This window comes from Rhincodon typus, chromosome 22 (genome assembly GCF_021869965.1).
Source record: "Rhincodon typus isolate 14 chromosome 22, sRhiTyp1.1, whole genome shotgun sequence".
In the NCBI taxonomy this organism is placed as follows: Eukaryota; Metazoa; Chordata; class Chondrichthyes; order Orectolobiformes; family Rhincodontidae; genus Rhincodon; species Rhincodon typus.
In genome coordinates, this window is record NC_063353.1 from 18,268,690 (window position 1) to 18,293,689 (window position 25,000).

The following is a 25,000-nucleotide window of genomic DNA, read 5'->3' on the forward strand; positions in this document are numbered from 1 at the left end:
CGCATTCCTAAAAGGGAATATATTGGAAACTTTGCAGTAACATGAAAATGAATGCTGTTTGCATCCTACTTATACATTACTATAAATGTACAGAAAAAACCGATACCAGAATAAATGCTAAACAGTATGACTACTGCACCTTGATACAAAAATTCCTAGAAATTATTCCTAAAAATAATGACTAGGAAGTAAACAGCCAAGACAAAAAAAGCAAGTAAGAAATATAATCAGGAAAGTCTGAATCAAATTAAATTTTAGTAGAAAAATGAACAAACTAAACTACTTGACACCAAAGAGTTCTGCAGTGAGAATGCAAACAAAGAAACGGTAAAAGGTTTTTATTGTTAAATAATTGCAATTTGCAGTAAAACCAAGGCAGTACAATATGTGAATAGATCCCAAAAACCTTGAAAGTAACCTCATAAGAAGATCCTTCAGGGCAGTTGTAAACAGGAAAGATTTTATTAAGCCATCCCAGTACTGTGCAAGTAAAGACTTTGATTCTCATAATGTAGCTTAGTTTTGAAACCACAAGTTAAAATAATTTGATTCAATCCACTAATATTGTCCTCATTTCCCTTCTCTCTTAAGTAGTTGTTTTAATCTTCAGCCTCCCGAAACTAATTTATCAGTGTTTGCCCATTAATTGAGCACATAAGTTTCCCCACTGAAGCCCATCAGTCTTGTAACACCATCCACCACCTTAAGAACATTCATAGCACTAGTGTACAGTAGCAGCATCTTCAAGATATACTGCAACACCCTGCCTATGAGAGCACCTTCTAAACCTGCAACCTTTACTACATAGGAGGATGAGGGTAACACTGATATAGGAACTTCAACATTTGTAATTTTCCATTCAAGCCATATATAAATCTTAATTATGACCATGAGTTATCCTCTGTGTTCTGATTGTTATTTGTCCCTCAAACAACATCACAGAAACAGATTTGCTAATTAGTATCACATTGCTGTTGTGATAATTTACTCTGGACAAACCGGCTGTTATGTTTCCTCCATTACAACAGTCACTAAACTTTAAAGGTTCTTTGAGCCATCTGATGGTGATGATGAATGGTATATAGTTGCAAATCTTTCTGTTCATTTTCCTTAACTGTCACTGAATTAAAAAGGTGGAACACTCCTTCTAATAGTATGATGGGTATACCTACAGCTCATTGTCAGCAGTGGCTCAAAGCAATTCACTACATCCTGCTCAGGACAGCTACAGACAAATAAAAAATGTTGATCTTGACAATGATGTTGACATCCCATAAGATAATGAAAACTTAGAAAATGCTATAATCTCCAGCAGATGAGTTAGTTTATGATGCTTTAATGTGTTAGGTTGGAGCAAGGAAGGAGGTGAGTTGGTGTTACGTCTGGCAGCACTTATGTAACTTTATAAGTGTTCTCAGTAAACAGACTCTGCAGCGGGAATGGGCTTGTTGAATAGTTTGCAAGAACCAGGACCAAAAAAATATTCTTTGAAGCTCCTGGAAGAAACAGTGTTGGCAAGTAAATTAGGTTTGAAGTTGCTGTAACAGTTCAAAGATAAATTTTCCAATAACTATGGTGACCTGCAAAATAGCATTTCAGAGGAATCCCAGATTTCAGATTAGCAAGCTTTAGCTTAGCAGAGAATAACTATGCAACACTCTACTTTGATAATCTGCAGTATGCCTTCAATTTAGCCGAAATACTATGGAATATGATGTTTCCAACTCGACACATGCACAGGAGAATTGATGCAATTGTAAGGATTGAGAGAGAGGAGATTGTTCAGGCTACTTTTCTCCTTGGAAAGTATGTAATATTGTCCTTGGCTCACTAACAAGTCAGTTCATTTTGAATGCCAAGCAAACGAGTTGATGTTGAGATATCATAACCAGACAAAATCCAAAACACAACTAATTGTCACAATTAGAACGTTAAGCTCTGTTGGTCTGTCTTAGTTGGAATCTCAAAATAGATATTAATCGGGGCATGGCTACCTTGTAGGAATTCCTCCTCCAGTCCTGATCCTAATTTTTTATGCTCTTCATCTAAATAACAGTGGGAAGTTCTGGTTTTGGCTCATTTCCCTCTCGTTCAAATAAGTAAACCTAGGGTGGACCCTGAGATTAAGGTTAAAAGCTGTTGGGAATCCTGTAAAGTAACAGAATGATGGTATTGAAAGTTAGTGATGTCAGTGGGTCAGCCCTATCTTGGACCTATCTCTCACCAGCCTGAAGTGAGCAAAACAAAACTGAATACTGATTTTTGGTGCACTTCCACTTTAAATACTCCCTGACTCTTCAGATATTGGAGCAGCAGAGAGACTGCAGCACCAGCAGCATCTGTTTTGCTTGCTGCTGGAGAGATCATTGGGAGCCACCACTGGACCCACTAAAGACAATAACCAATATTCAGGAAAGTGGGTTGGAGCTTGAGTGGATGGTAGACATCCCTTTTATTACAAAGAAGCTTTGAGGTTGGGTTAGAGAATGTGAACTAACTATGCATATCATCGGATGAAAATAATTTGCTAAGCATGTGGATATTTTGGGAAACATTTTTTGAATCACTGTGGCTTCTCAGGTGGCTTTAGGGAAAGATGATGATTATGAGCTCATGTTCAGGACACCATAATGTGAATTCATGGCACCTGATTCCTCCTGTTTTCACTGGGAAACTACCAAAAAAGGCATTGGTATCGAGACATGAATAATAACACAACTCCACTCTTAGCAAAATATTGCTTCCTCACAAGTTTAAGGAACAGTACAAAGTTATTCGGCCCTTGGAAAACTCTCTAAATACTCCCCAGTCCTTCACTTCTATCCTCTTGAAGCTCACATCACAACTCTATTACTCATCTGTTTGATTTTCCATCTCCCAGTTGTTTCAGTAGTAGGACATCTCTTAGTTGGGAGATTAATCTTTCAGCTCCTTCTCCAGGACACATGGCCTGATTGTAAGAAGAACCAAGAGTTCCCCTAGTAACAACAACCTGGCCAGCATTCTGCCTTCAAACACACCACCAAAATTAACTAGTCATTCATAATGGTTTCATTTCCCAGGACAACCCTGAGCAAAAACTGATGACTGTGGTTTCCTACCATGTTACACTTAAGTCATCAACAGGCTGCTAGATGGTCAGGAGATCCTGAGGCTATGAAAGGTGCCATATAAAAGTAATCTATATTTGTATGCAGCAGATTTTTTTCTTTATTCTTAACTTCATTGTTCTTAACCATATTCTTTCACTCGAGGGTCAACTCCTTTCATAACTTGGACGACATCAGTTGAAATTTCTCAGAGCTTCTTCAGTTTTTTTTTATTTAACCTATTTTTCTAATTAACCTGTTCACAGATGTTGTTACACCCCTCTGGAGCAGGTGGGACTTGAACTGAGCCTCCCTCTCCAGAGGTAGGGGCTCTACATCTGTGCCACAAGAGAACCAAAGCTTCTTTTCTAAAGACATTGGCCATTTGCTTTCACCTTCCCTCATAAACTAAATTCCAGATCCTCAGTAACATCTCTGTTGTTCCCTGCTAATCCCTATTGAGCAGTAAGAACTTTTTCACAGCAAGGCATTCAAAAACATGCGCTGTTCACTGAGGTCCCATAGCAATGGCACAACTTCCTTAAATTTGTGCTCTACCTCTCCACTGATACAGTCCAAGCTTTACTTATACTTCTTTTTAAATGGCACATGCGCACAGTACTACTGGTTTTGGTGTTTGATCATCATAGGCTTTTGATATCACCAGCACATTTTCTTTGAGTTAATACATCCTCCCTGTCTTTTTTCCTTGTCTTTATCCTAGTCTCTATCAACAGGATCTGACACAGAAAGCTCAACTAAAAATCTAACATCTTGTTGAATCTGGTTGCATTGTTCATCATGATTTACATTGCCCCTCACTTTAGGATTATTTATAAACCAGATGATCTTAATCATCTAAAATATTCATGTCTGTATATTCATTGTGAGTCAAATAACATGATTTGCAAATCTTGCACATGTTGGAAGATGTGGGCCATATTCACTGGATGGACAATCTGCTGCCTTTCAGGCCCTTGCTTAATTAGATCATGTTGATGTTGGCTTTCCATCCTTGATCAATTGAGAACCTTAATTGGTGGTCTCCCTATGGTCTCAGGAAAGGGCTCTCCTCTTCCGGAGCTCTGTTTTGGCACTGTAGCTCAGCGGTTAGCACTGCTCCCTCACTGCACCAGGGACCCAGGTTTGATTCTAGCCTTGGGTAACTGTCTGTATGAAGTGTGCACCTTCTCCTGGGTTTCCTCTGGGTTCTCCGGTTTCCTCTCACAGTCAAAAGATTTGCAGGTTAGGTGGATTGGCCATGCCAAATTGCCCATAGTGTCCAGGGATGTGCAAGCTAGGTGGATTAGCCATGGGAAATGCAGGGTTATGGGGGTAAGATGGGGGTTTGGGTCTGGATGGGATGCAGTCTGGGGATTACAGTTAGGTCAATTGGGATGCTGTTGAAGCATCAGTCTTGGGGGTGCACTGGTTTATCTCGCAATGAGACAGAGGAAAGGATTGAGTAAGATGTCAGTGTTTGACAGAGCAGTTAATAGTCATATGTGAGTGTGAGAGGTGGTGATCATCCCCAGTGAAAGTGTAGAATTTGCAGAAGGCTGGAAGAGTTAGTAGGTGTAGGGGATGAAATGGGTATTATCCCTTGAGTGGATACGATGTATGTGACACTGACTACTGTAGTCCATCAGCCTTGGTGAGATGTGGCAGTGACAGAGTTAAAGTTAGAGCTGGCCCCGTGTGAGTGTGCAGTAACAGAGAGAAGATGATGGCACTTATCTTTGCAGAGCACAGAAGATCACTGATTTCTTGTAGCACTGCTCAGTGTTCTTTTTCATGCTGGATTCTGAACTGACCCATACTGCCAATTTGCGTCCAAGTTGGCTGTGTCTAGCAGCATCCTATAGTTGTCCACTGGGAAAATAACTCATCTCCTCTCCACCATCCTATCCATCACTTCCTATAGATCTTTGCTCATGAAGCGAGGAGTGAGCTTGCCTTTCTTCTGGGTCAGCACTGCAGTGATTAGGGTGGAGCCAGAGAGCGTGAGCGGTTGTTCCTGGCTTTAGCCTCTGAAGTGTGTGCAGCTATGCTTTAAATACAGTGCTAGAGGCATGAAAGTTGGTGAACTCTTTCAGTGACAAGAGCTTACATCTTGCTTGCCACAAGATTCCCCAAGAAATGCCTGCAATATTCCTTTTTCATAATTAATGGGGTGAAAAGCAGATGATTGCATGAGAAAATTCACCGTGGGCCATTGAGGAATGAATGCCATGAAATCCACTCACCACCACACTGTAGCTGCAAATGAGGAATCTAACCCCTCGCCACCAAATTCAGTAGTGTAATCCCCACAGTGCATTGCAATAATTGAGAAACCCCAGTCATGCAATAAATATGGTAAAACCAAACGCAGATTGGGTGACCAATTTGTATAACATTTCTCTTTGGTCTATAATCATGACCCAAGACTCCAATGGCCTGCCATTATAGATCTCCACCTTGCTCTAACCAGTTTGTACTTGGTCTACTGCAATGTTCCAGTGAAGCTCAATGGAAGCTGGATGAATAGCATTTAATCTTTTGATTAGGCACTTTACAGTCTTCTGGCCTCATCATAGAGTTTAGTTATCTCAGAGAAGAATCTCTGCTGCATTTTGCTTCCTTTTTCTTTCCATGTTTTGGTATTGCTTTCATTTTTCTCTTATTTTTAAACTTTTCGTTAATAGATGTTCATTACTCTGCCATTCACACCACCTACAGACTCTTGTTTATTTCTTTACTGCTCCCATTATAACTCCCATTGCCCCTCCATCACCAAATCTTTTCTTGCTTAATGCTTCCTGTCTTTCAGCCAATCACAGAACCTTCCTTTTGTTCTTTTTTCTCCTACTTGAAAGCTTTCACATCTCTAACATTTCCTAGTCTGATGATAGGTCACAACCTGAAATGCTAACTCTGTTCCTCTGTCTACACATGCTGTCAGACCTGATGAGTATTTCCAGTATATTCTGGCTCCTATTTCAGATTTCCAGCATTCGGAGGATTTTGCTTTTCTAAGATATTAAATGCAAAACATTCTGCACAATGCAACAATGATGAGATATTGAAAGTTAGCCATAGTATAAGCAGAATCTTTCAGTGAATTTAATTTTCGTAATGCATGCTTTTGTTCACAATCTGGATTGAGTATTCAGCAATGAATGAAACTGGAGTTGTACAAATCCACAGAGCTGGTAGACTGGAAAACTGTTTGTCATATCGCCAGTTGTGCACATTTGCATCCAAGTGCTGATATCATACTGCCACAGGTGGGACTTGCAGCTTATCCCGGAACAATGTGCTTACTGTAGCCATGCAGTCTAGCCACAACTGGGAAGACCTGGGAAAATATGGGTCTTTGTGGCTGCTGAGCTTAAAATAATTGCTAAATAGGTTTATTTGAGGTCAGTCTCTGCTGCCTGATCTGTGCACCATGACCCAGCAGCATAAGATAAATAAAAATGACAAAATATTTCCTTCCTTGCAAATTTGAAACTTTGGAGGATTTTTCCAATCTGAGTCTTGCCTGACCACATTCCACAAAGGGTGAAAGAAACTGCTGGCTGTCAGAAGCCTGCTTCTGTCAGCTGCATCTGTTCCCATTCCTTTAAAACAGTTGTTGAAACTCCCTCCGTAATACAGTGGAAAGTATGCAGGAATGCCTATCATGAAATAATCTCAGTATCCAGCCACGTTAAACATATACACCGTGGTAAGGAGCATTAATGATTAAGTGTTGTACTCCAGTTATCCTATGAGGTTTGGTATCATTAACAGAATAATAAATGTTAATATTCAACTTCAAAGTTGGAATATCTCTCTAATCTTCTGATGCATTTTTACTCTTTAGTTTTTTGTATTTTCAACTGTATGTTGTGAGTCCAGATTCGTATTGTGGCCTTACTTTGTCAGTGGGAATTGTGCTGGGACTGCCAAAACCTATCTTAATTAGGATACAAATAGCCATCAGACTTTCATCCCATCTGTCTGATCTGGAGTAGAACCCAGATGTCATCGAGGTAAAAGAACAGGACAGTAAGCAATGGACCACCCACCACCCAAGCCACCCACTTACTTGCTTTATTGCTGTCATTTTAAGAAAAGTATAAGTGAACAACATGTTCCTTTTCTTTTCAAGTTAAAAGAATTGTGGAGCCTAGTTAACTGTGTCAATAACCTATATTTCAAGTTAGTGTGAGATATTCAGCTTTTTTTTTAAATTGGCAGGTGAGGATGAGGCAATGCTGACTGTGTTCCAAAGTTCTGAGTGGGATCAAAACTGGATTATCCAGGCGACAAAATGCTTTACTCTGTCAACTACACATGCACCCCCACCCCCTCTCACTTACCCTCCTACCAAGGTCACCACATGTCAATTCTTTGGCAAAATGTACGCCCAGAAAAAAAACAGGAAATTCCAAAAGAATTTTATTTGATGTTTTAAGATAGATTAACATCTTGTAAACTATGGATTCCCCTCTTCAACACTTTCTTCCCTCATTGCTTATTCTTTTCTGGGCCATCAACTATCTGGAGTAGATAGAATAGGTTGGTGAGGTGAAATAGTCCAGGATCCTCATCAATGTCATTGATGGCATGGTTTCATTGAAACAAGAGCAACAGTAAAGAGCTCAATAGCATAGTATAAAGCAGTGTTAAAAAGATTTAAATATAGGCATAAGAACAAATGCAGGAACAGCAGCTTGACATTGAGTGGACATTGGATCATTGTGGCAATGTAATGAGGTAATTTGCAAACAGGGTTTGTTGAAAGAAATGAATAGACAAGATTGGGGTTTAATTAAGAATGGGTTAAGTACTGTAGTTATGGACAGGTGGCTTGAGACACAATGAAGACAAAAGATAAAATTAGCGAAATTATAAGCCTGATGAATATTAAATATTGGGACCAGACATTTCTTAAGACCATAGTATATCATATTTTCAGAACATCCTTAAAGAATCAAATCCAAATGTGACTGAAGTATATGAACAGCATTTGCGTCTATATAATGTCAATCAGGATCCAAGCCGGATGGTGAGACAGAAGCTAAGACACTTCTTTTTGTTGGATAGGGTTTATTAACTACTCAGTCTTACAGTACCTTCCACACACCAGTCATATCTGTTCCACCTTCATATCGACTTGGTTAGTCAAACAAATAATCAATTAACCCCAAATTACCTGTTTAACTACTCGCTACATTAACATATAGCTGCTTTAAGGTAATGAATTATCTCAAGGTGCTGCACAGGAGTTGCATAAGAATATTTTCAAACAGATGAACAAAAGTGTCTGCCAAAGAAGTGGGTTTTATGAATAATCCTAAAGGAAGAGACAGCGGGAGACAGGCTTAGGATTAGGTTAAGGGAGAAATCTTTAGGCCTAGCAGTTGAAGCCAATTTCCAGTATGGAGTGGTGCACAAGAAAGTAGTCTAAGATATAGGGGTTAATCAGACACCAGAACTTATTAAATGCTAATCAAAATATTTGCAAGTTTAGGGGAGGCAATGGTCTAATGGTATTATCACTGGACCAATCCACAGACCTAGATAACATTCTGGAGACTTGGGTTCAAATCCCGCCACAGCAGATGGTGGAATTTGAATTCAATAAATATCTGGAATTAAGAATCTAATGATGACCGTGAATCCATTGTTGATTGTCGGAAAAACCCATCTGGTTCGCTAATGTCCTTTAGGGAAGGAAACTGCCATCCTTACCTAGTGTGGCCTACGAATGACTCCAGACCCACAGCAATGTGGTTGACTCTCAACTGTCCTCTGGGCAATTAGGGGTGGACAATAAATGCTGCCTAGCCAGCAATGCCGTGATTGAATAAAAAAAAAATAAATAAAAAAATACAACTTATAAGTGCCATTGATTGGATAGGCTGCAAATTAGGGCTGCTCACTTGATCTTTTAGTGCTCACTCGCTCAGCACCTGCCTGTATGCTGTATGCATCAATGCCCTACCTTTCCTTGCCATGCTGTATCATGTTTGTTAACGCGTTGGCACTTCAGCCAGAGCCAAAGACTATTGATACAGTGCTGTTTTGTGTGGGCATGCAAGCAGGCTGCTTGTCGTGTCAGTAAGTATCTGTTTGGGTTGGGGGGTGGAGGTGGTGGTGATGGGAGTACGAGTATGTTGTATAATGACACACCAAGGCACCAATCGAACATCTACAGCATGTGCCAGTTGCCTGTGTGGCAAACACACTGCACATTTAATTTATCAAATGACAATATTGAAAGTCGGTTAGGGCTCTTCCTCAGTCCAAACCAAGAGTGGGAGGAGGTAGGTGGTGCTGTCATTCAGGCAGTCCCAGTATCAATGGTCACAGGTACATAGAGAATGAGCATATAAGCAAGGAACAACAGTAGACCACTCAGCCCTTAGAGTCTGCTCTGCCATTCAATAAGATCATTGCCGAACTGATTTTAACCTCAAATTTACATTCCTACATCATCCCAATAATCTTTCGTCCCCTTGGTAATCAAGAATGTATCTGCCCCGACTCAAAAAATATTTAATTTAACTAGGCTTTCCCAAATAAATAATGGAACATTATTTACTAAGCACGAAGCATTTACTAAGAATAAATAATAACGTGACGAACATTTGTACAGATGGGAAATGGGAGGGAATATGAAAGTATTACAAATGTTATAAGATATATAGTCCAGGCTCTGGGTTGTTTAAGAAGAATAGTTTGTGGAAATTTGATGGTCAGACAGTTGATTTCAGGATTCCTGACTTTGCAGATTAGTTGAAATCCTTTTATCCTGTTTCATTTTGGTGGTGGTTGGCTGGTAGCAGTCAGAGTAAGAGACTCCTCCTTGTCCTATCTCCTTTTGACTGACTATCTGGCTAGCTAGCTTCTAGCAATTAGAGAGTTAGTTTCCTTTGCCTGCAACTCCTGGGTGTTTTGGACTTTGACATTTGTAGCACACTTGTACCTGAATGCAAGCTCATAAACAAGCACCTCAGCCCACTGGCACACTTAAGCCCCTTAACCAAATAACACACCTTCCACTAGCACACCTTCTTCTACCAGCAGACATAGACTGGGATTTAACTGGTTTTCAAACCTTGTACATTCTTGAAAGAAGAAAAACACAAAATGTGTTACTTGTCCAGACTGCTGCATTTTCTGCCATCATATTCACAACCTGAGATAACTCCCAGGGGATTGCTGTTCAGTTTGTAATGCATTTTCTCCCTTTTAATCCCATCCCTTTGAAGCTTCCTTAACACTTGTGTGACATTCCAGAGTCTCTCCCTCAAGCTACTGAGTTTATATCTGAAGTTAACTTTTGGTGTATGTCCTTTCTAAAAAAAAAACACATGTTGTAATTAAAAGTTCAATGTGGTCCATTGATGAACCAGGATTATGATCTATGGTCATGACAATATAAATACTGTGGTCACAAGAACAGATCAGAGTCTAGGAATTCTGTGATAAGTAACTCACCTCATGTCTCCTCAAAGCTGGTCTACCATCTACAAGGTAGAAGCCAAGAGTGTGATAGAATAGTGCCCACTTGCCTAAATGAGAGCAACTCGAAAAACACTCAAGAGGCTTATTTCCATCCACGATAAAACAGCCCTCCTGACTGGTTTCCATCCACTGATTTCAACATTCATTGCCTTTATCACTGATACACAGGGGCAGCAGTGTGTACCCTCAAGAAGATGCACTACAGTCTCACCAAAGCTCCAGGAGTAAACATTCCAAACCTGTGATCTCTTCACCTAGAAGCAAAAGTACAGTAGATACACCCTCCAGTACCGCCCAAGTCAGACACCAATCTGACTTGGAACTATGTCTCTTCACTGTCACTGGGTCCTGGAGCTTCTCTCCTTACAGCACAATGGGTGTCTCTACACAGAAAGGACAGCCACGATACAAGAAGGCAGCTCACTATGACCTGCTCCAAGACAATTATTGTGGACAATATCCAAGTGACGCTTACATTCCATGAACGGGAAAAACAAAAATCAATTTATCCAACTAAGTTATTCAATGGCAGATTCAACCACATATTTTAGAGATGTAAAAGGAGAAAAAGAAAGATGTGCATTTATATGGAATCTTGCACAAATTCAGGATGTCATCTCAAATAACTTATTTTCAAAATGCAAACACTGTTATGTAGAAAACATTGCTGCCAGATAGACAAATTTTCAATCAGTAAGGGAATCAAGGATTATGGGGAAAAGGCAGAAATGTGGAATTGAAGATTAATCACATCAAACTAGATGTCTTTGAATAGCAGAACAGACTTGATGGACTGAATGTCCTACATCTGCTCCTACATCTTAGGGTTGATTTGCCCACTGCCATTTTCCACAGGTGGCAATATGATAATGACCAGAGGTCTTATCCTGAAGTCTCCTGTATCACAGGCGCCAGTCTTCAACTAATTCTATTCATTCCACGTGATATCAAGAAATGATTAAAGACATTGAATACTGTAAAAGGCTATGGACCCGGATGACACTCCAACAATAGCACTGAAGACTTTGCTCCACAACTAGCTGTACCCAAACCAACATAATCACAATATTGGCATCTAACTGACATTGTGGAAAACTGCCCAGGTGTGTCCTGTACATAAAAAGTAGGATAAATCCAACCCAGCCAATTGTTGCCCTATCAGGCTACACTTGATCAATTTCAAAGTCATGTAAGTGGACAACAACAGTGCTATCAAGAGGCACTTATAAAGAAATAATCTGTTCACTGATGCTCAATTTGGGCTCCATCAGGGTCACTTGGCTCCTGACTTCAATATAGTTTTGGTCCAAACATGGACTAAAGAGTTCAAGCCCAGAGGGGAGGCAAAAGGGACTACCCTTGACACCAAGGCTACATTTGACTGAATGTGGTATTGAGGCACTTTTACAAAGTTAGATTCAATGAGAATCAAGAAAAAACTTCTCCATTGGCTGGAGTCATACCTTGCACATAGGAAGATGGTTGTGGTTCTTGGAGGTCAGTTATCCCAGCTTCAGGACATCTCTGCAGTTATTCCTCAGGGTAGTATCCTCAGCCAAACCACCTTCAGTTCTTTCATCAATAACCTTCCCTCAGAAGTGGGGATGCTCACCGATGATTACACAATGTTCAGCACCATTTGTGACTCTTTAGATATTAAAGCAGTCTGTGTGCATATGTTGCAAGACCTGGGCAATATCCAGGTTTAGGCTAATAAGTGGCAAGAGATATTCACACCACACAAGTGCTAGGCAATGGCCATTTCCAAAAACAGAAAATCTGAAGTATTGCCCTTTGGTTTTAAATGGCATTACCATCACTGAATTTGCCACTATCAATATCCCTGGGAAACTGAACTGGACCAGCCATAAAAATACTATTGCTACAAAACCAGGTCAGAGGCTAGGAATTCTCTGACAAGTAATTCATCTCCGGTCTACCCAAAGCCTGTTCGCAATCTGCAAGGTACAAGTCAGGACTGTACTGGAATGTTTTCCATTTGCCTGGATGAGTGCAGTTCCAATAACATTCAAGAAGCTTCACCGTTCAGGTCAATACTGCACTTTTGAGGTTTTCCCCATTTCACCAACTTCAACATTCACTCCCTTCATACACTGTGGCAGCAGATGGGGCCCTGATTTAACACCACCTTCAAAAGATAGCACCTCTGACATTGCAGCACTCATACAGTATTGCACTGGAGTAGGAGTCTAGATTTTTGTACTCACCACATTGGATTGGGAATCTGAATCAATAACATTTGACTCAAAACCAGAAGTACAGTTGATTGATCTACAACTGACACACAATGTGAAGCAGAATGGAACAACAATAAGTAAATTTATTCCATTTGAAATTTTCTTTCAACTTTAGTGTCAATCCATCAAAAATTAAATGAAGCCTACCAGAAAGCTAAACCTTGCCATACTCCCTTCACTGGTGAAATCTAAACTTATCCTATTTAGCTTCTGCTTTCTTTAATAGTTTTCAGGACCTGTCTATAGTTTTAACCAATATAATCCACTGTAGGGAAGCAACCAGAAGGGAGCAACTCTATTATGCAACTATTTAATGTTAATACAATTCATTAGACAACTATTCACTAAAATATGGTGGATTTTGATATTTTTGATAAGCAAATACAGAAGAAACTTGGATTTGCCAACTTACTGTAATAAACACTCATTCATGTTTTCCAAAGTTATCTTTCTTAACTTTTGAAAAGAAATTAGAAACTTGTGCTTTATACAGTCCTGCTAAGTTAATTCATAAAGTACTTCTAACCCTGCAGTATTTTGTGTGTTGGAGCTTCTCATCAGTGATGCTGCTGTTCTCAATGATGTAAATGAAGGATAAGCAAATGTTTAAAATAAAGCCTCACTTAGCTTACTTCAGGGGAAAAATAAACAGTTAAATAATTTTTGGCAGGTCTTAAACATATTAAAAGTATTAGTAACCTGAATGCTGCAAACATGCTCTTGTTGAAAAACAAACACTCTGAATAAGAGTCTTGTTTCACAGTTTTTTTGACTGACTGCACAGGGGATGTGAACTTTTGAGATCTCCAGGTATGTTTACATACAAATGATCAACTCTCGTTCCATGCAATTTACAACATTTTGAGCCGTGAGAAACACCTTCGTCCATATTACATGTTAGTAAAAGCACTCATATATTTCAGCACAGCATGACAAACATCCATCATCAGCAATAAATTCTCTGATTAAAATAAACAGTCTGCATTAAACTACCCAGTGACACTGACAGGAAGCAATTATAGCTGCTGACTGGCAAGGAATTTGACTAAAGTTACATTGCTGTTAAGTCCATTGGACACAGCCTGAAACTGTTGAGTTTTTACTTTTTAATTAGAATCAGGCATTTCAAATCACTGTGTTCATTTATTAGAATGAACTTGTACTCTGTGTATAAGGTATATAACTAAATTTATTTCTCACTGTTTAGGCCGATTGAGTTACTTTGCGTGTTGTTGTTAGGGAAACTGTATTGTACTTGATAGTTTACTACTTTAATGAGCTGTACAGTGGAACAATCAGAGTTAATTCTTGAGATGGGCACAGCAGATCAAATTCTTCAGTGCTGAGATCACATCTTTCTTTCTAGCAAGAGGAACCCTTAATCATTATCCACTAAAATGATATCAAAATATTCACATATGCAGCTACAGACTTCAGTCCTCATTTTTCACCTTGTAGAACTGTGAACTGAATGACACAGGCTCATTTGCCAGTCCACAAACTCCAGCATCTCAGACAAGTCCTTCTAGATGAAAGCTTTCACTAGAGAAAGGGATGGGGGTGGGTGTGATTGCGGGGGAAGCAATTGCTTCTTCCCGCTCACATTCCTTACAGAAAGCAGCTGGAATTCTCCTAGAAATGATGACAAATCGGACAGAGAGATGTCTCCTTGGCAGTGGAGAACAATGAAGCACTGACTGAAAGAAGGGGGCTAGTCCCAAGCTCTGGATAACTGCATTGTCCTCAGCTCAAGTAGGTCTTAAGGGAACCTATAGTTGGAATGTAGCACGCTTGTTGTTTAAACAAAATGTTATTGAGAGACTACAAAGGGATATCTTATCATTTCATTGCATGAGACATCATTGGAATCCAGCTAAGCAGATTTGATGGCATCCCAGAGTACTGCGCGATACTGCTTCATTCAGCTTGTCTTGCCATTAATAAAAACATAACTGAGCAGCTGAAGATTGCAAAAGATTAAAGATTTGACACATGACTTAGGCTTTAAAACAGAGAAAAAAATGTTTGGGGCCTACTTTCTAAGAGAGTTTGAAAATATGTTATAAAGAAGAAACCAGTTAAGTACAATAAGCAAGTTTAAACAAGGCAGATGATTTCCTATGAAATACTGAGTGCATTTTGTTTTTTTTTCCCTCCTGTTTAGCACATTCCCATGAATCTTAACTCAAAGTAGTTCATGGAAACAACTGAGCCTTTAAAACTACAAATATTTCTGAAGAAGTGTCCTGACCCAAAACGTCAATTTTCCTGCTCCTCTGATACTGCCTGGCCTGCTGTGTTCCTCCAGCTCCACACTATGTTATCTAAATACATGAAGAGTTCATTTTTACTCTGTGAAATTTCTGAAGAATTGTGCATTTGCATTCAGCAGAATTTGCAACTGTCAAGTTGTTAATGTTTGGACAAATTTTTAAAAGGATCTTATTGCCCAAAATGAATGATCATCCCAAATTACCCATGAGTTCCAATTTGTAAGTCATGCTTCATGTCACTTGGTTTAACTGGTACAGACCAAACTTACAAAGATAGGCCATCTTGACAAGAGTAGTATCCTCCAGCTCATACAAATCAGACATTACATAACTCAAGCATGAAAGGTGCTAATATTGCAGTATTAAAGTCATTTATTTCATCCATGCAGATTCCCTGTTGATTAGATGCCAATAATATTCTGCGTTCGTTCTTTAATCATTTTGCTTAATGGTGGCTATACATTTTTAACGTTAGAAAATTAAGTACATGGTACATTTGTGTTTGGCTTCACCGGTTGAGACACCCTGTGGGTGTTTTTCAGTGCTAATGCGTTAAATATTTTTACAGAAGTATTTGATGTATGTTTGAAGTTGCAATTAGCTACAGCTGAATGTAAAATAAAATGAGAACTGCTTGCTTTTCCTGTCTGCCATGAATACCCCTAGCCTCACAAAAAAAAATCCTCTAATCTGCTATAGGTCCCTTTACAGTCTCATAAACTCACCCTCACCTTCAGATTGCTTATCTCTCATTTTTATGTATTCAATATTGGCTTGGCAAGTTTCACACCCAGTCCCAAATGATGGATCTCCTGTCAGTCAGTGTCAGCAGGTCACCAAAACTAATCATGATGCAAGGCTAGGTGGGAATGTAAGCTGTGACAAGGACATAAATGGCTTAATCTTTTGACTCCAGGCTCAGAGCAAACATGAGTCAGAGGGGTGGAAGCATAAGTGACCATAATTTTGAATTTCCTCATTGATTCCCCTTGTTTGCCATTTTCATTGGGTCTGGACTCATGGCAGATTGTGACTAAAACTCATTTAAAGTGATGCCAAGTTCAGAATTTAAATCCCAGCCAGAAATACAAATTTCCCTGCTGTCAGTATCTTCTTGTAGATGAGTGGGTCCCTGATGACTGTGGGAACTCTGCCTGTTAAATCAGTGCGTGAACCTTGGCGGAAACGTTATGTGGAATTGGGAAGCTTTTCACAGGCAAGTTTGGAATGGCTTGCTAATGCTCCCTCCGCCATGGCCCCTCATATTTACCATACTCACTCCATGCTGCTTCATATTCCGTCAATACCCTCACCTCCCTTAAATGCACCCTATGCTTCCTCCAAACCTCCTTGCATGACTGTGTAAAGAACCAATGTCACATGGGCAAGACTGTCAAGATTTTTGAATGCTACTGAAGCTAATCTATAGTTTGTTTAATTGACATCTTAATTACCTTGAAACAAATTATCATTTATTTGTGGTTTTTCAATACTTTTTTTTTACTTGGACAAGAGTGAGGTATCATTGATGCTTTTGGTTGGGGGAGCAGTTAGCACTCAGCCAATGGACTGACAAGAAGCCATACCTTTCTGTGCAGTTTCAGGCTCCATATCAGAAGCAGTACAGTGAGTGTTCACTGGATTGGCCCCTATGATGAAAGGCAAAAAGCTGTGTAAATTAGGTCTGTTTGAAGTTTAGAAGAATGGGAAATAATAAAATATAATATACAAAATTCTGAAAGTTCCAAAAAAGGGTCACATGAGATTTGAGACATTAACTCTTTTATTCCCCACTGATGCTGCCAGACCTTGAGTTCCTCCAACACTGTCATTGTAAGTTGTTGGAATTTTCAACTGCAGAGTGGGTGCTCCATTGCTGAATACATTTAAGGCTGAGATGGACAGATATTTGGTTTCTCAGGGAACCAAGGGATACAGATACCAGACGGACAAAAGGAGGTGAAGGTATAGTTCATTCATGCTCAGACTGAATGGCAGACTGGGCTTAATGTACCATATGATCTACATCTGCTCTCAATTCTTATATTCTTATAAGGCCCAATCATAAAAATGTTTTGGGCCTTTTGCATCAGTTGGACTGTGCAATCTTCTTTCCCAGACAATGAATCCCACTTTGCGTTATATATCATTAAGTTTTAAGGGTCTATATACTTATGGAGTCAGAGTCATAGAGTTACACAGCAGGAAAACAGACCCTTTGCTCCAACTTGTTCATGCCGACTAGATATCCTAAACTGATTTAGCCCCATTTGCCAGCATTTGTCCCATATCCTTTTAAACCCTTCCTATTTATGTACCCAACCAGATGCCATTTAAATGTCATAATTTTACTAACATCTGGCACATCCTCTGGTAGCTTGTTACTTATAAGCGCCACATTCAGCATAAAAAAGTTGCCCCTCGGGTCCCTTTTAAATCTTTCCCTTCTCAACTTAAACATATGCCCTTTAGTTTTGGACTCCCCTACCCTGGGAAAAAGACCTTGGCTATTCACCCTATCCATGCCCCTCATGATTTTATAAACCTCTATAAGGTCACCCTTTAGCCTCCGATGCTCCAGGGAAAAAGGCCCCAGCCTACTTAGCCTCTCCACATAGCTCAAATTCTCCAATCCTGGCAATGTCCTTGGAAATTTTTTCTGAACCCTTTCAAGTTTAACAACATCTTCTGAAGATCTGTGATAACAAGGCGTAGAGCTGGATGACCACAGCAGGCCAAGCAGCATCAGAGGAGCAGGATAGCTGATGTTTCAGGTCTAGACCCTTCTTCAGAAATGGGGGAGAGGAAGGGGATTCTGAAATAAATAGGGAGAGAAGGGGAGGTGGATGGAAGATGGATAAAGGAGCAGATAGGTGGAGAGGAGACAGACAGGTCAAAGAGGCGAGGATGGAGCCAGTAAAGGTGAGTGGAGGTGGGGAGTTAGGGAGGGGATAGGTCAGTCCAGGGAGGACGGACAGGTCAAGAAGGTGGGATCAGGCTGGTAGGTGGGAGGTGGGGATGGGGCTTGAGGTGGGAGGAGTGGATAGATGGGAGGAAGGACGGACAGGTTAGGGAGGTGGAGACGAGCTGGGCTGGTTTTGGGATGCAGTCGGGGGAGGGGAGATTTTGAAGCTTGTGAAGTCCGCATTGATACCATTGGGCTGCAGCATTCCCAAGCAAAATATGAGGTGCTGTTCCTGCAACCTTCGGGTGGCATTGTTGTGGCCCTGGAGGAGGCTCAGGATGGACATGTCATCCAAGGAGTGGGAGGGGGAGTTGAAATGGTTCATGACTGGGAGGTGCAGTCATTTGTTGCAAACCGAGCGCAGGTGTTCTGCAAAGCGGTCTCCAAGCCTCCGCTTGGTTTCCCCGACGTAGAGGAGGCCACAACGGGAACAGTGGATACAGTATTCCGCATTAGTAGATGTGCAGGTGAACATCTGTTTGATGTGGAAGGTCTTCTTGGGGCCTGGGATGGGGGTGAGGGGGGGAGGTGTAGGGGCAGGTGTAGCACTTCCTGCGGTTGCAGGGAAAAGTGCCAGGGGTGGTGGGGCTGGTGAGGAGTGTGAAGTGGACTAGTGAGTTACAGATAGAGTGGTCCCTCCTGAAAGCAGATAAGGGTGGGGAGGGAAAAATGTCTTTGGTAGTGGGGTCAGATTGCAGATGGCAGAAGTGCCAGAGGATGATGTGTTGGATCCAGAGGTTGGTGAGGTGGTACGTGAGGATGAGGGGGATTCTGTTTTGATTGTTATTGCAGGGAGGGGGTGTGAGGGATGAGTTGCGGGAAATGCGGGAGACATGGTCGAGGGCGTTCTCGACCACTGAGGGGGGTAAGTTGCAGTCCTTGAAAAACGAGGACATCTGGGATGTCCGGGAGTGGAATGCCTCATTTAGGGAGCAGATGCTGCAGAGGTGAAGGAATTGGGAATGGGGATGGCATTTTTGCAGGAAGGTGGGTGAGAGGAGGTGTATTCTAGGTAGCTGTGGGAGTCGGTAAGCTTCAAATGGATATCGGTTTCCAGGTGGTTGCCAGAGATGGAAGCAGAGAAGTCTAGGAAGGAGAGAGAGGTATCGGAGATGGTCCAGGTGAACTTAAGGTTGGGGTGGAAGCTGTTAGTGAAGTGGATGAACTGTTCGAGCTCCTCGTGAGAGCACGAGGCGGCGCCGATACAGTCATCGATGTAACGGAGGAAGAGGTGGGGGATAGCTTTGGAAGAGGGATTGTTCCACATATCCTACAAAGAGGCAGGCATAGCTTGGGCCCATGCGGGTACCCATGGCCACCTGTGTTCTATCTGTGTTCTATTTTTCCCTGTGTTGTTAACCAACTGTGGATTGCCACTCAGTCCAGTTCTAAAGCCCCTTCAGGATCAGTGTCTGAGCCCCAACCTTTACTCATTGGCCCTGATTGTACGTTCTCAGCAAACCTTGGCCCAAGCTTTGTTTCTAATGCCATGAAAAGTGTGGGCAATTCAAATTTTTGTTACTGGCCACTATTTATCAGCTGTAGGTACAATAGAGTCAGCTGTAACAGTCTTCTGTCTAGACAGAAGGCTCCAATTCCACTCCACTTCAAATCTATACACTCAGTGCCACACAGTTGGAGGTGAGAAAGTTGAACAAAGATCCTGCTTCCTCTCCAATATAAGTGGAGGATCTCCTGTGGAATTTTCTGAAACAAAAGAAGAGATACCCCTTGCATCCTAGCCAGTCTTTATCCCTTATTCAACATCACAGCAACAAATTATTCAGTTATTGCTTGTGAGAGCTCGCTGTGCACAAGTAACCTTTTGCATCACCCACATCCACTACATTGGAAGTCCTCAGGGACGTAGTGAAGGGCGCCATATAAATATGAGTATTTTAGTGTCATGGCTGACTTTCCCCTCTGTTGCACCACTGAATCATAGAAGAGCAGTTACATAAAATAAGGTGAGGATCAGTGAAACCAAACCTATTGGTCAGGATTTTCACTGGGAGCCGGGGTTGCTGCAAGTGCCTGCTCACTTATGTGCAGATGTATGCAAATATTGCAGTAATAGTGGATGACATTATCCATCTAATTTCCTGTCATTTTCTGCTTCATTTGCATTGAATGTAATATGTGCTTGTTTAAAACAGACTTGCCAGGATCAGCTGTTAAAGAAAAGTGCAATTTAAAGGGACAAAACTAGCTTAAAGTGAAAACTTTATTTCTGGATATAAGTATGTGTACTTGAGAAATGATCCTTCTAATAGGCTTTACAAACTTATTTCTGTCAGACTTAAACACTCACCCTTTCTTAGATTTAGTTAGACTACCATGTAGCACAGCACGGACTCAAATTATGGTGGCTTTACTCAAGTTTATTGTTACATGTTCAGTCATTGCAAGTTCATGCTGCCCTATTCACCATTTCTTCCCGTTTAGGACCTATACTAAAATACTACTTCTTTATCCTAATGTCATTTCCTGTCATCCTCTAGCATGCAATGTGTGTGCACTTAGCATCCAGATGAAGTACTTCTCCATTGTTAATAGGGTGGACTCAATAGCTCCTGATAGCCATTCCAAACATCACTCTCTGTTAATGACAACCTACTTTCATTTATAAAATTTGAGAGGTCTGCTTCTGTTTAGCATTCAATGTTCTTCCTCACCTTCGCTGCCAGCATAATAATTTTCTGTGTGCAATATAAAAGGTAATTTCTGTAAAATGAGCTATGTCCATACAAATCAAAGTGTGAAGTTATTTGCATAATATCTCAGATTCCACAGGGCTATACAGAATTTCTTTGTTGCTGTAACTTAATTGATGTGAGTTTCTGTATGGCCATGTAGCCTTGGCTGCATTTTATTTAACACATTTATTAAAAGTAAAAATTAAACTGTACAAATTACACTACACCAACAACCTTTATTTATTTAATGCCTTTAAATGAATGTGTTTCATGTGAGCAATATAAGACAAAGTATGATACTACATTACAATATCTAGCTTACACATTCTTGATTTTGAAAAAAAAGTGCAATAGTTTAGGCTTTCTCTTCTAATAACAGTACAGTGAAACAGGATAAATTTATGAACTGGAGCTGTCAATCAATAGAAAGAAAAGCCATTGAAAGCCTGGCTAGCATATCTATTGTAATGTGCCAACAAATCTAACACCTCTCTGGGTGGATCAGGAACGAGCATTTATCTATCTTCAAAACTCAGCAAACAGCATTTCTCATAATAACACTTTTCTGGCCGGAAATGTAAGAAAGTCATTGACACCATCTGATGTTTGCACGGTTGAACACCGAACCTTTTCAAAGCTATTTGTTTTTGCAGTTCAGTCACTCACCTTCCACAGAAAGTGACCCTGACACAAGGCAGCAAACACCTCCAGGCAAGGCCAAAAACCTTTTCTTGTTTATATCAACAACACTCCACTACCCAATGCAAGAAAATGTCTCTTTTATTCCCGCCTCCAACACCAATAATTCCATGGTTTCTTTGAGTGAGATTGTTAACTTCTCCTAAAGTAGTACGTTCTCCCCGTGTCTGAGTGGGTTTCCTCTGGGTGCTCCAGTTTTCTCCCACAATTCAAAGATGTGCATGGATGTTCAAAGATGTGGATTGGCCATACTTAATTGCCCACAATGTCCAGGATGGGGTGGCTAGGTGAATTAGCCATGCAAAAGTAAGGTTACAGGGATAGGGTCAGTGGGGTGTGGTCTGGGTGGGATGCTATTTGGAATGTCAGTGTGGACTCGATGGGCCGAATGGCCTGCTCCCACACTGTCGGGATTCTAGTACAGAAAACTGTAGACTCCAGACTACTAGGGCCTGGATTCCCACAACAACTTCTCAAAAACAATAAAGGAGACGTTCATTCTGGAATGGGTTTAAATTCAGATTCTAAAAGGTAAAGGTCTGTGATTAAAGCACTGCATCATTTAAATTTTTCCTCAAAATGTCTTTAAACTTTAAGCAATAACATAAAGGTGTAGATCCCCTTCCAACATTCAATAAAATCATGCCTTTAGTAATCAATTTAAAGTAGCACACTCACATTTTAATTTCAAAACATATAATTTAATACATCACCCTGAAGTGATTTCTTGTTTGTCACAATTATGTTTGAAATTAAACATGTATAATAATTTGTTTTAATATATGCTGTATTAAAATATTTGGAAAGCTGTATAATCGTGCAGTACTCAAATGAGAATGTTTCATTGAAAAATTGAACATGGGAACTGTGAATCCACAGGGACATCAATCCCATAACAAAAAAGTCAAGGCAACCCAGGCAGTCTGTATAAGTGACCACAAAATGTTATTAGCTATAAAATAAGAATCAGTTGGAAATCATTCACCAAATTCTGAAGGAAGTGAGTAACGTAATGAAAGGATTCACTTTACTACTAAGGTTTGCTCCTTGACATATCTAGGATCTCACTAAGACATAATAAAATTTACTATAAACTACATAAAACAGAACAGTAAAGTGGTTCCAACATAAAATCAGGTTTTCTAATTTGACAAACAATTCAAAAAAGACCTTTACTGCTACAAGTTTTGTTTAAAATTGAGAAACATATCCTGTTAATTTGTACGCATCCTTGACTTTAACATCCAATGTACAGTGAACTTATAACATACATTGATTAGTACAGTTAGGATATGGCAAAGTATTTTGAGCATTATAGTACAAATATTAAAACCCACCAAAGATTCACCACAAAGGTATCAATACTCAAGGTTACAATTCTAAATACTGAAAAGTAGGGTTTTCTCACTGGAAGACAGGAGGTTAAAATTGTCTTCCTGTGTGGTTGGTGTATAGAGTGTTACATCGGACCATCTAGGCTCTCAGAAGCATGCTGCTTGTGTCCACAGTTTTTTTACACAGGAACTCTTTATTTACAGCTAATGATGCACATAAATTGGGCTTTCATAGGAGGTTAGAGTTTCTGCCCCTTTCTGGATCCAACCAGTTATGCAACTCAACATCATTGTTCCATTGTCACCGTGTATGCTTCTGAAGCTAAACACATTAGTCCACAAACATGCACATGGTCTATGGCTAAGTGGTCATGCAGCACAGGTATGGGTATTGGACTTTTCTATACCTATGCACAAAGTCTGCAGGCTGTTTGAAATATTCTCAAAAAAAACTGATACTCAAATGTCAAAATTAATTTATAGATAAAAGGCCATACGTTTCCAGATGCTTTTGGAATCTGTAATGGCCTTGAGTTAGATTGTTGACTTTGAAAAATGATTTGGAAAGGAAAGTAATGAGGTTCTTTCTGTTTGCCAAAAATCTAGATAATTATGATCACTGTAATAATGGCAAAGAACTATTTCTATTCATTGCAACCAATATTTGGTGGCATTGTAACAGATAAAATTTACCAAATAGGATGCAATAAACGGAAAATGTTCTTCAAATTCTTGATCAAATACATTCCAATCCAGGGAATAGTGTATTAAGTGCAGGTATGCTTTTTCTAATAAGATCTTTAATTGAGGTTGCTGATGTCTTGGATGCTAATATACAGCAGTCTGTTTTGCACAGGTTCAACCTGTGGAGGAATCAGATTGATTAGAGCCCTTTTTAATGCCTCTGTGATCTCCTGACATTGGAAACTTCAGCACAAATCATTGACAATGTTAAGTACTGTCCAATGTTAAGGGAATGACAGGAGTTGTTAGAGTAGCCTGTCCATTATGTACACAATATTGACTTATCTACTGGGGGATAGAAGACCGATATTCAAGATATCAAGCAAGCCATGGGTGGTAAACTTATGATTAGACTTGGCATGAACAGCCAAGCAATGTATGATGGCACAGTCACCTCAGATAATTTTCCCACTTTATACTTGTATTAAGAAGAAATAACGCAGAAAAAATACAGTACACATCATGTGCAGGTAAGGAAAGTACGGTAAGGTCCACAGTATTTCAATGTGTTCTGACAGTTAATTTGAGAGAACAGCTTAAAACAGTACAGGAACATTACCTAATATAAACTGAGTGTAATGGCATGCCGTTATGTTCCAATGTATTGGGCACAGCTGAAGTTGTCTATTTACGCATCGTTTGTCATAAGCCCTTTGTAATGGTATAGTTCAGAGCCTGCCTTAACATAAATATAAACATTTTATTGATGGTGAACTAATGTAGAGATAAATTTGTGAACCAATGAAGATGTTTTACACTATTGTAAAAATGTTGCTGCGTAAGAGAGAATGTGGAGACAGTGCTGTACATGAAAGCAAAGAAAGTAATCTGCAGTGAATGCTTAATTTCACTAACAGGTGAGACTGCTCTTCCACGGATATTAAAATAAATACTCTTATTTTTGGAAATAAAGAAAGTGGAATTTTGTCTCCAATTTATGAATTAAAAATGTTAATATGCAAATTTCAGTCTCAGCAATGAACGTGGGTTACTTAAGGAGGAAATTTGTGGAAGTATTTGCAGCAGCTTTGAATTGGAGGCAACTGGTGCCTAACTATTACCAACCTTCTCCCCATTGGCTTGGACATGGCATGTTTGATACAATTCATGTGTTTCAACTAATTTTGTGACTTATCTTTAACCTGTGAGAAAACATTGCAGCCGACAGACAGAATTGAATTCTTCCTCACATAGCATTCATGAGCAGTAAGGGCACTAATTAAGAATGCAAGAACTGTGGGCATAAGAAGTCACTAGACTGATTCACATAAGCACACAACACAATAAAACATAATAATGAAAGAGGGAAAGAAAATCTAACAAGGCCCCATTAAGCACTAAGAGGAACTTGTGCAGCACCAGGCACATGATGGTTAAAAAAAAATGCACAGGCCAACTGGAATAAGCCGATGGCTGAAGAACAACAAGGAACTGGCTTC